Raw genomic sequence first — 11133 nt, 5'->3', positions numbered from 1 at the left:
AGATCAGAGACCATTGTTGCTAAGTCAGAAGTATTCTGCTTAGAACTCTCTGTCTGTTGCTGAGAAGATGATGGAAAAGGCTTGCCATTGCTAAACCTGTTTCTTCCACCATTATTGTTATTGAAACCTTGTTGAGGTCTCTCTTGATTCTTCCATGAGAAATTGGGGTGATTTCTCCATGGAGAATTGTAGGTGTTTCCATAGGGTTCTCCTAGGTAATTCACCTCTTCCATTGAAGGGTTCTCAGGATCATAGGCTTCTTCCTCAGATGAAGCTTCCTTAGTACTGCTTGGTGCATTTTGCATTCCAGACAGACTTTGAGAAATCAAATTGACTTGTTGAGTCAATATCTTGTTCTGAGCCAATATGGCATTCAGAGTGTCAATCTCAAGAACTCCTTTCTTCTGACTAGTCCCATTGTTCACAGGATTTCTTTCAGAAGTGTACATGAATTGGTTATTTGCAACCATTTCAATCAATTCTTGAGCTTCTGCAGGCGTCTTCTTCAGATGAAGAGATCCTCCAGCAGAGCTATCCAAAGACATCTTGGATAGTTCAGAGAGACCATCATAGAAAATACCTATGATGCTCCATTCAGAAAGCATGTCTGAAGGACATCTTCTGATTAATTGTTTGTATCTTTCCCAAGCTTCATAGAGGGATTCTCCATCCTTCTGTCTGAAGGTTTGGACTTCCACTCTAAGCTTACTCCATCTTTGTGGTGGAAAGAACTTTGCCAAGAAGGCATTGACTAGCTTTTCCCAAGAGTCCAGGCTTTCCTTAGGTTGAGAGTCCAACCATGTCCGAGCTCTGTCTCTTACAGCAAAAGGGAATAGCATCAGTCTATAGACCTCAGGGTCAACCCCATTAGTCTTGACTGTGTCACAGATTTGCAAGAACTCAGCTAAAAACTGATGAGGATCTTCCATTGGAAGTCCATGGAACTTGCAATTCTGTTGCATTAGAGAAACTAATTGAGGCTTTAGCTCAAAGTTGTTTGCTCCAATGGCAGGGATAGAGATGCTTCTCCCATAGAAATCAGGATTAGGTGCAGTAAAGTCACCCAGCACCTTCCTTGCATTGTTGGCATTGTTGTTGTTTTCGGCTGCCATGTGTTCTTCTTCTTTGAAGAATTCGGTCAGGTCCTCTAAAGAGAGTTGAGCCTTAGCTTCTCTTAGCTTTCGCTTCAAGGTCCTTTCAGGTTCAGGGTCAGCTTCAACAAAAATGCCTTTGTCCTTGTTCCTGCTCATATGAAGAAGAAGAGAACAAGAAAATATGGAATCCTCTATGTCACAGTATAGAGATTCCTTGAGGTGTCAGAGGAAGAAGAGGAATAGAAGACAGAAGTAGAAAATTCGAACTTATCAAAGAAGATGGAGTTCGAATTTTGCATTAAGGGATAGTGTTAGTCCAAAAGTAGAAGGATGTGAGAAGAAGGGAAGTAATTTTCGAAAATTTAAGTAAAAGATTTTGAAAACATTTTGAAAAACACTAATTGATTCTCAAAAACTAAGAATAGAAAAAGAATCAAGTGATTTTTGAAAAAGATTTGAAATTAGAAATCAAAAAGATATGATTGAAAACTTATTTTGAAAAAGATGTGATTGAAAAAGATTTGATTGAAAAGTTATGGTTTTAAAAAGATGTGATTGAGAGGATATGATTTGAAAACAATTTTAAAAGATTTTATTTGAAAATAATTTGAAAAGATATGATTTTAAGAATTAATGACTTGCCTAACAAGAAAAGATATGAATCAAACATAAAACCTTCCTTAACAGAATAGGCAAAAAATGTTCAATCAAATCATTAATTGTTAGTAAGTATCTTTGAAAAAGGAAAGAAATTGATTTTGAAAACATTTGATTGAAAAGATATGATTTGAAAAAGATTTGATTTTGAAAAACTTTGAAAACTTGAAAAAAAAAATTGATTTTGAAAACAAAATCTTCCCCTAGCACCATCCTGGCGTTAAACGCCCAGAATGTGCACATTCTGGCGTTTAACGCCCAAACTACTACCCTTTTGGGCGTTAAACGCCCAGCCAGGCACCCTGGCTGGCGTTTAAACGCCAGTCTGTCTTCTTCACTGGGCATTTTTGAATGCCCAGCTTTTTCTGTGTGATTCCTCTGCAGTATGTTCTGAATCTTCAATTCTCTTGTATTATTGACTTGAAAAGACACAAATTAAAAATATTTTTGGATTTTTAATAATAAGGAAAAATTAAAATGCAACAAGAATTAAATAACAATGCATGCAAGACACCAAACTTAGCAATTTGAACACTACTGACACTAATGCATATGAGACACACAAAACACTCAAGTCAAGAGAATTCAAAGATCAAAACAAGAAAATCATCAAGAACAACTTGAAGATTAATGAAGACACATGCATAAATTTGAAAAAATGCAAGAAGAATAGAAACATGCAATTGACACCAAACTTAAGATGAGACTCTAGACTCAAACAAGAAATATTTTTGGATTTTATGATTTTGTAATTTTTTTGGCTTTTTTCGAAAATTAAGTGAAAAGAAAAATAAAGGTATCAAAATTCTTAATGAGAATTCCAGGAATCATGCAATGTTAGTCTAAAGCTTTAGTCTAAAGGAATTAGACATGGCCGGCTAAGCTTCAGCAGGACATTGCATTCAAGAGCTAAATTGATGAGAATCAATCAGCTTTGGTGATGATAAGAACATCACCTTGAAACACTAGAATTCATTCTTAAGAACTCTGAAAAAAAAAATACCTAATCTAAGCAACAAGATGAACCGTCAGTTGTCCATACACAAGAACAATCCCCGGCAACGGCGCCAAAAACTTGGTGCACGAAATTGTGATCACTACAACTTCGCACAACTAACCAGCAAGTGCACTGGGTCGTCCAAGTAATACCTTACGCGAGTAAGGGTCGATCCCACGGAGATTGGTGGTATGAAGCAAGCTATGGTCATCTTGTAAATCTCAGTCAGGCAGACTCAAATGTATAATGGTGATGAACGAAAATAACATAAAAGATAAAGATAGTGATACTTATGTATATCATTGGTGTAAGAGCTTCAGACAAGCGTATGAAGATGCCTTCCCTTCCGTCTCTCTGCTTTCCTACTGTCTTTATCCAATCCTTCTTACTCCTTTCCATGGCAAGCTCGTGTAGGGTCTCACTGTTGTCAGCAGCTACCTCCCATCCTCTCAGTGAAAGCGATTGCATATGTCCTGTCACGGCATAGCGGAATTCAGCTGTCGGTTCTCGGTCAGGCCGGAATAATATCCATCGATACTTTTGCATCTGTCACCAGACGCCCCGCCTGCTAGGAGTTTGAAGCACGTCACAGTCATTCAGTCATTGAATCCTACTCAGAACACCACAGACAAGGTTAGACCTTCCGGATTCTCTTGAATGCTGTCATCAGGTCCTGCCTATACCACGAAGACTCCGAAGAATCCAAGAGATATTCACTAAGCCTCGAATGCTTGTAGAACAAGAATGGTTGTCAGTCACCTTGTTCATAGGTGAGAGTGGTGATGGGCGTCAATCATCACCATCATCATGTTGAAGAACAAGTGATATCTTGGTAAAAGAACAAGCGGAATTGAATGGAAGAACAATAGTAATTGCATTAATACTCGAGGTACAGCAGAGCTCCACACCTTAATCTATGGTGTGTAGAAACTCCACCGTTGAAAATACATAAGAACAAGGTCTAGGCATAGCCGAATGGCCAGCCTCCCAATGAGGGTTCAATCATCAAAACATGATCAAAAGATAGATGAAAATACAATAGTAAAAGGTCCTATATATAGAAAACTAGTAGTCTAGGGTGTACATAGATGAGTAAATGACATAAAAATCCACTTCCGGGCCCACTTGGTGTGTGCTTGGGCTGAGCAATGAAGGAATTTCGTGTAGAGACGTTTTCTGGAGTTAAACGCCAGCTTTTAATCCAGTTTGGGCGTTTAACTCCCAATTAGGTGCCAGTTCCGGCGTTTAACGCTGGGAATTCTTGGGGTGACTTTGAACGCCGGTTTGGGCCATCAAATCTTGGGCAAAGTATGGACTATCATATATTGCTGGAAAGCCCAGGATGTCTACTTTCCAACGCCGTTGAGAGCGCGCCAATTGGGCTTCTGTAGCTCCAGAAAATCCACTTCGAGTGCAGGGAGGTCAGAATCCAACAGCATCTGCAGTCCTTTTCAGTCTCTGGATCAGATTTTTGCTCAGGACCCTCAATTTCAGTCAGAAAATACCTGAAATCACAGAAAAACACACAAACTCATAGTAAAGTCCAGAAAAGTGATTTTTAATTAAAAACTAATAAAAATATACTAAAAACTAACTAAAAGATACTAAAAACATACTAAAAACAATGCCAAAAAGCATACAAATTATCCGCTCATCAGTGCCTCCAAAGGATGCCCCTGTACCTTGGGTTGTGTCATGGGATTTTCCTTTTTATCTGCTGTACCGTGCTGGATTGTGCTGTCTGAGTTGTTTTGATTTTGTCTGGGATGTCTTTACCTTTTTAGTAATCTAATCTTTTTCTTGTTTGTAAGACTAGTTGGCCATGTCTTCCCGAAAAAATATTGTCGAGGCATCTCCTCTAGTTCCTGAAGGGATGTCTGATTGGCCGGACTCTCTTGTCTTACTGTGTGTTTCTTTAGCCGATTCTGAATTTTGTGTGACGCTTAGAAGGCATCATCGTGTCTGTAGCAGTGAGGATCAGGAAAGCAATTACGAGTTAGTAGCACCTGATTCTGGTGATAGAGTTTGCTTCCCGGTCCTGACCCAGGGAGAGTGTCCTTTCTTCTATGCTTATGATTACATTTTTGGCCCAATGAACATCACTTTTCCTTTCACCTCTTTTGAAACTGACCTACTATGGTCTTGTAATGTGGCCCCTTCGCAGCTCCATCCGAATTCGTGGGGTTTCATCAAGATTTTTCAGCTTGTTTGTCAAGAATTTGGTGTTACACCTTCTCAAACTCTTTTTCTGTATCTTTTTGTGTTGACCAAGCCTGGGACTACCAAGAAAAAGGCTTCTTGGATTTCTTTTAGGTCTGCCCAAGGGCATAAGGTTTTTTCCATGTATGACGAATCTTTTTGGGATTTTAAGAATTACTTTTTTAAGGTCCCGGCTGTTGAAGGAGCCCGACCTTTCTTTCTGGATGAAAATAACGAGCCCTGCTTTCCCGTAGAGTAGCAGAGGAACGTAGCGGTATCCCGATATACTTGGGAGATGTTGAGCGAGGTTGAGCAGGCCTTTGTGAATATTTTGGGGGAAATTTGGGGGGAACCTCCTCATTTGGATACTAAAAAATCTTTGGGAGACCCGTCCCTCATTCGAACTGCTTTGGGTACTGCCTTGATATATTATGTTTCTTGTTTTCTTCCTACTTTTCTCCCAGTGTGTTAAATTGTCTTTTTTTTTCATTTTTCAAAGATGGCCAAGAATAATGATGCGATGAAGGATTTCAAGAAGGCGAGGAAAGCTACTGCACCTCAAAACATCTCGGCCCAGGCTGATGGGGAAGGAACTTCCCAAGCTCCTTTTGAAGCCATCTGTGCCGAGCTCTCCTAGCCTGAGGAGAATGATCCCTACACCTTGGGTCCGTTTAGTGGATCCCCCTCAATCTTCTACTACTGCTGTGGTTTCTTCTTCGACCGCCCCTCCTCCAAAAAGACCTCGAACTGTTGAACCTTTCAATCTAGATGTCCCGAATTTTGATCCTATTGGTTTTGTGGACCAGCAGATCGCTCCTTATAGTGTTCTTTCAATGGATGATGTATCTCTCCTTCATCACTTGGATTTTATAACTCGGCTGCTTTGTATCGCACTGCCCAAAATATGCCTCTACATGCTACCAAAGCTTTTATGGAGGAAGCTAAGCAAGAATTTGATCGGATGAAGGGTCTAAAGGAGGAGTTTGAAGCGGAGGTGACTAAACTGAAGAAGGAGCTGGAGGGGGAGAAGGCCAGCTCTCTTGCCCTGGCGGCCTCTGTGCGATTGGCTGAGGATGTGGCTTTGAAGCACAAAGAAAGCTACGTCATGTCCTACCGAGAAGTGATGCGTCTTCAGGAGGAGCTAGAGTCAGTCCGGGTTGATTATTCCGAGCACCAGGGTCATCTTGTGGGTAGTGTAACTGTTGCTTATGACAACCTGAAGGAGTAGGTTTAGGTTATCGCCTCGGGAGTTGATCTTGCTTTGTTTAGTTTGGATAATATTGTGAAGGATGGCAAGATCATTCTCGAGGACCCTGATGATGATGATGTTGAACCCCCCTCTGAGCCTATTGCTAAAGCTTCTGTCGTGTCGGCTTCTTCAACTCCTGCTTGTTCTGTGGCCGATCCTGAATGCTAGATTTGACTTCTGTAACTATCTAGTGTAGATAGCCCAGTTTGTGGGCGTTTAAACTCTTTATCTTTGTAAATGGTGTTTTAGTTGACCGCTGATACTTTTTGGGTTGCTTGTTTAACAACTTTTATTTTGCAAAAAACAAAGTAGTTTCCGAGCTTCCAGGGCTGATTTTGGTGGCCTCTGAAGCTTGCTAGTTATCACAACTTAGTAGTTTTTATATCATGTCTGCTTGTGCTCGTTTTGGTACCTTCGTAGGCTGGGACTTTGTTTTTAATCCTCCTTTTGGACCTTATTTAGGTCTCTTTTGGGGATTACTTTTTGTAGCTTTATATCCTTCTGGGCCGACTTCGTCATGTCTGGCCTTGTCGAGTTACTTGGTAATCCTCTTTTCTTAGACCTTGTTCAGGTCTTTTTCGAGGATTACTTTTTGTAGCTTTACCTCTTTCTGGCCCGACTTCGTCATGTCGGGCCCTGTCGAGTTACTTGATAATACTCTTTCTTGGACCTTGTTCAGGTCTCTTTCAGGGATTTATCTTTTGTAACTTATCTTTCTGGGCTGACTTTGTCGTGTCGGGCCCTGTCGAGTTACCTGATAATCCTCTTTCTTGGACCTTGTTTAGGTCTCTTTCAGGGATTATTCCTTGTAACTTTGTCTTTCTGGGCCGACTTCGTCACGTCGGGCCCTGTCGAGTTACTTGATAATCCTCTTTTTTGGACCTTTGTTTAGGTCTCTTTTAGGGATTATCTTTGTAACTTCTTGTAGGAGTCTGACTTCATCATGTCGGGCTCTTCGAAGTTATAGTAATCCTCTTTTATAGGGTTGGCCAGACCTCTTTCAAGGGCTTTACTTATAACTTGGGTTGTTGTGGCTGGTCCGACTTTTCGTGCCGGTCAGTCTTTAAGTTATTTTATAGCAATCCATTTTTTTAGGACCTCGTCAGGTCCTTTCTATGGATCACTTTCTATAACTTCTTGCATTATTCTATTTTCATCTCTGCCGATTTTTAGAATTTGGGTTTTAACCCTCGTTTTTATCATGATCGCACAGTGAATTTGGTTTTCACTTTCTGTCGATCTGTAGCTTTATAATCGGACGATGAATGTTTTCAGAATAATACGACTTGAGCATTTATAGAGAATCTAAACAAATTTTATTAAAAAAGAATGAAAATATACATGAGGAGTTAATTTCCTAAGTCGGGTGATTTGTAGGTCTTGGCTGGGCGCCTCGTTAAAAAACCTTTTTCAGGAAAAAGAGTGCACCTTGTCCAAGATCTTTTATCATCCCTAGCTATAGTACCGTCTTAGGTTGCAGGGCTGCCATGACCTAGGAAGCTCTCGCCCGTCGAGTTCGGAAAGCCTGTAGTAGCCCTTTCCCAGTACTTCTATGACTCGGAAGGGTACTTTCTAGTTCGCTGCCAGCTTTCCTTCTCCAAGTCGAGTTGTTCCTATGTTGTTTCGGATTAGGATGAGGTCGTCTTCAGCAAAGGCCCACTGTATTAGTTTTTGGTTGTATCTGGAGGCCATTCATCATTTCAACGCCTCTTCCCTTATTCGAGCTCTTTTTCGGATTTTCGGAAGTAAGTCGAGCTCTTCCCTTTGAATTTGGGAATTGGCTTTTTCCATAAAATGGATTACTCTGAGTGATCCTTCTTCGACCTCCACTGGGATCATTGCCTCCATTTCGTAAGCTAGTCGGAAAGGTGACTCTTTTGTCGTGGAATGTGGAGTCGTTCGATATGCCAATAGGACTTGCGGGAGCTCCTCAGCCCAGGCTCCCTTTGCATCCTGTAACCTCTATTTTAACCCTGCTAATATAACTTTGTTAGCAGCTTCAGCTTGCCCATTGGCTTGGGGGTGCTCAACAGAAGTGAATTGTTGTTTTATATTCAAGTCTGCCACTAGTTTTCTTAAGCCTGCGTCTGTGAACTGGGTACCATTGTCTGTAGTGATGGAGTATGGAACTCCGAACCTTGTGACGATGTTTCTATATAGAAATTTCCGACTTCTTTGAGCTGTGGCGTTGGCTAGGGGTTCTGCCTCGATCTATTTTGTGAAGTAGTCTATTTCTACTATGAGGAATTTGACTTGTCCCGATCCTTGAGGGAAAGGTCCGAGGAGATCGAGTCCCCATTTTGCGAATGGCCAAGGTGAGGTTACGCTGATAAGTTCCTCTGGCGGGGTGGTGTGAAAGTTGGCATGTTTCTTGCATGGCGAACATGTCTTTACAAAATCTGTGGCTTCTTTTTGTAGAGTTAGCCAATAAAATCCTGGCCGAAGTACTTTTTTGGCGAGTGCCTGCGCTCCGAGGTGATTGCCACAATTGCCACTGTGTACTTCTAGGACATCTTTTGTGTTGGAAGTCGGCACGCATTTTAGCAATGGTATTGAAATTCCTATTTTGTATAAAGTATTATTTATGATGGTATAGTATTGTGCTTCCCGTTTTAACCTTTTTGCCTCTTTTTCATCTGTAGGGAGGGCTTCTGTTATGAGGTAATTAATTATAGGGGTCATCCATTCCTGATCGCGACCTGTTATGGCTAGGACTTTTTCTTCTTTTGAGATTGATGGATTCTGTAGAATTTCTTGGATAAGGATTCTATTGTTGACTCCTGGTTTGGTGATGGCTAGTTTTAAGAGTGCATTGGCCCGGGCATTCTGTTCTCGGGGTATGTGACGAATCTCATACTCTTCGAGTTGTCCGAGCTGTTCCCTGGTTTTGTCCAAGTACTTTTTCATAGTAGGATCTTTGGCTTGGTAGCTTCCTGTTATTTGTGAAGTTACTACCTGTGAGTCACTGAAGACGATAACTTTTTGAGCTCCAACCTCTCTAGCCAGCTACAAACCAGCTAGTACTGCCTTATATTCCACTTGATTGTTTGAGGTAGGGAACCCAAATTTTAGGGAGAGTTCGATTTGGGTTCCCTGGTCCCTTTCAATTATTACGCCCGTGCCACTTCCCATTTTATTTGAGGAACCGTCCACATATAGTTTCCATTCTGTGGGGATTTCCGGTGTGCCCGTGAATTCCGCAATGAAGTCGGCTATGATGTGCGGAAAACGTTTCGACACAAAACTCACCGGCAAGTGCACCGGGTCGCATCAAGTAATAATAACTCACGGGAGTGAGGTCGATCCCACAGGGATTGAAGGATTGAGCAATATTAGTTTAGTGGTTGGTTTAGTCAAGCGAATCAAGATTTGGTTGAGAGGTTGTGATTAACAGAATTTAAATTGCATGGAAAGTAAAGGGAATGGGTAAATTGCATGAAATTAAAGAGAACTGAAATTTAAAGTGCTGAATCTTAAAGAACAAGAAATTAAATGGCAGAAACTTAGAACGCAAGAAATGTAAATTACAGAATCTTAAATTGCATGAAATGTAAATGGCTTGAATTATAAAGGGAATTGGGAATTGGATTTGCAGAAATTAAACAAGGAAAAGTAAATTGCCACAAACAGAGAAGTAGAAGATAACTTGGATTGAATCGGATCTAAAAACAGAAATGTAAATGAGATTGAAAAGCATTAAACAGAGAATGTAAAATTGGAATTCAGATCTCAGGACCCAAGAGACTAGATAACCAAGTCTAGATCTCAATGCCTTCCTAGATCCACCAAGAACAATTTCAAAGGAAATGAAGATTGCAGAGAAAGTAGATGAAGAAGCAATTAACCGAAATGGAAATTCAATTGTGCAGTAAAATTAAACAAGATCCCAAGGTGAGATTGAAACAGAAGTTCTTCAATTCTCCATCCAAGATCCGAAGCAAGAAAAGTAAAGAGTATTCAAGCAAGAACAAGGAAGAAGAGAGATCAATTCTCCTCCCAAATTCCCTTGAATTAAAAACAACAATGCTAAAATGTAAAGTGAGCTCTCTACTAAGTGTTCTACGAATTCTCCAAAGGAAAACTCTCTATGAAAACTAAAAAGAAAAGCTCTCCTAAAAACATAAATCCTCAGCTATTTATACACTTTCTTCCAATGGTCTTCAAGCCTTGAATTGGGCCTTTGCTCTTGATGGAATTGGGTTGATAGAAGCCTTGGTTGATTGCTCTTGGAGTTGGGGAGAGAACCAAAGTGAACCGGGTCTGGAATCATGAAAGCTTGAGTAAAAGTTTGAGTAAAAGTTTGAGGCAAACTTTTACTCAAACTTTTTACATCAGCCACCCCATCCTTGCTGCTACAAATGTTTGAGCCAAAGTATGGGGTCAAACTTTTGCTCAAACGTTGGCCCCCTTATGCACACTCATGGCGCCAATGTTTGCCAAAAAGTTTGAGGCAAACGTTGGCGCAAACTTTTGCTCTCCAGGGTGTGTTGTTGATGGCGCCAACGTTTGCCAAAAAGTTTGAGGCAAACGTTGGCGCAAACTTTTGTCCTCCAGGTTGTTGATTTGTGATACCAACGTTTGCCAAAAAGTTTGAGGCAAACGTTGGCTCAAGCTTTTCTCCCAAAAGTTTGAGCTAAAGTTTGAGGCAAACTTTTGCTCAAGCTTTTTGCTCCCTGGGTTGTTTTCACTTATTCCAAAAGTTTGAGCTAAAGTTTGAGGCAAACTTTTGCTCAAACTTTTTGTTCTCTCTTTCTCCTAGCCATTCCTTCTTGCTTCAACCTTTCTCCAAGCTTTCTTCACCTATCATCAATCAACCAAACACATCAAAGCTATGCTCAAAATTATGAGATTGTCATTCTTTCATAATATGTGACAATTATAGCATAAAACCTCATGAAATTGCATTAATTCATCTATGGTTGATTAAATCAAAGGAA

The 11133-nt window shown here is 40.6% G+C and overlaps 1 non-coding gene across 1 annotated transcript; it reads left to right on the top strand.

Moving 5' to 3' along the window:
• Window positions 1-599: 599 nt before the first annotated feature.
• Window positions 600-707, top strand: LOC130984100 (small nucleolar RNA R71). Its single transcript, XR_009088056.1, has one exon. It is a non-coding gene; the product is annotated as a small nucleolar RNA R71 (small nucleolar RNA).
• The last annotated feature ends 10426 nt before the right edge of the window (window positions 708-11133 follow it).

This window comes from Arachis stenosperma, chromosome 5 (genome assembly GCF_014773155.1).
Source record: "Arachis stenosperma cultivar V10309 chromosome 5, arast.V10309.gnm1.PFL2, whole genome shotgun sequence".
Lineage (NCBI taxonomy): Eukaryota > Viridiplantae > Streptophyta > Magnoliopsida > Fabales > Fabaceae > Arachis > Arachis stenosperma.
This window is presented reverse-complemented; position numbering and strand designations above follow the sequence as displayed.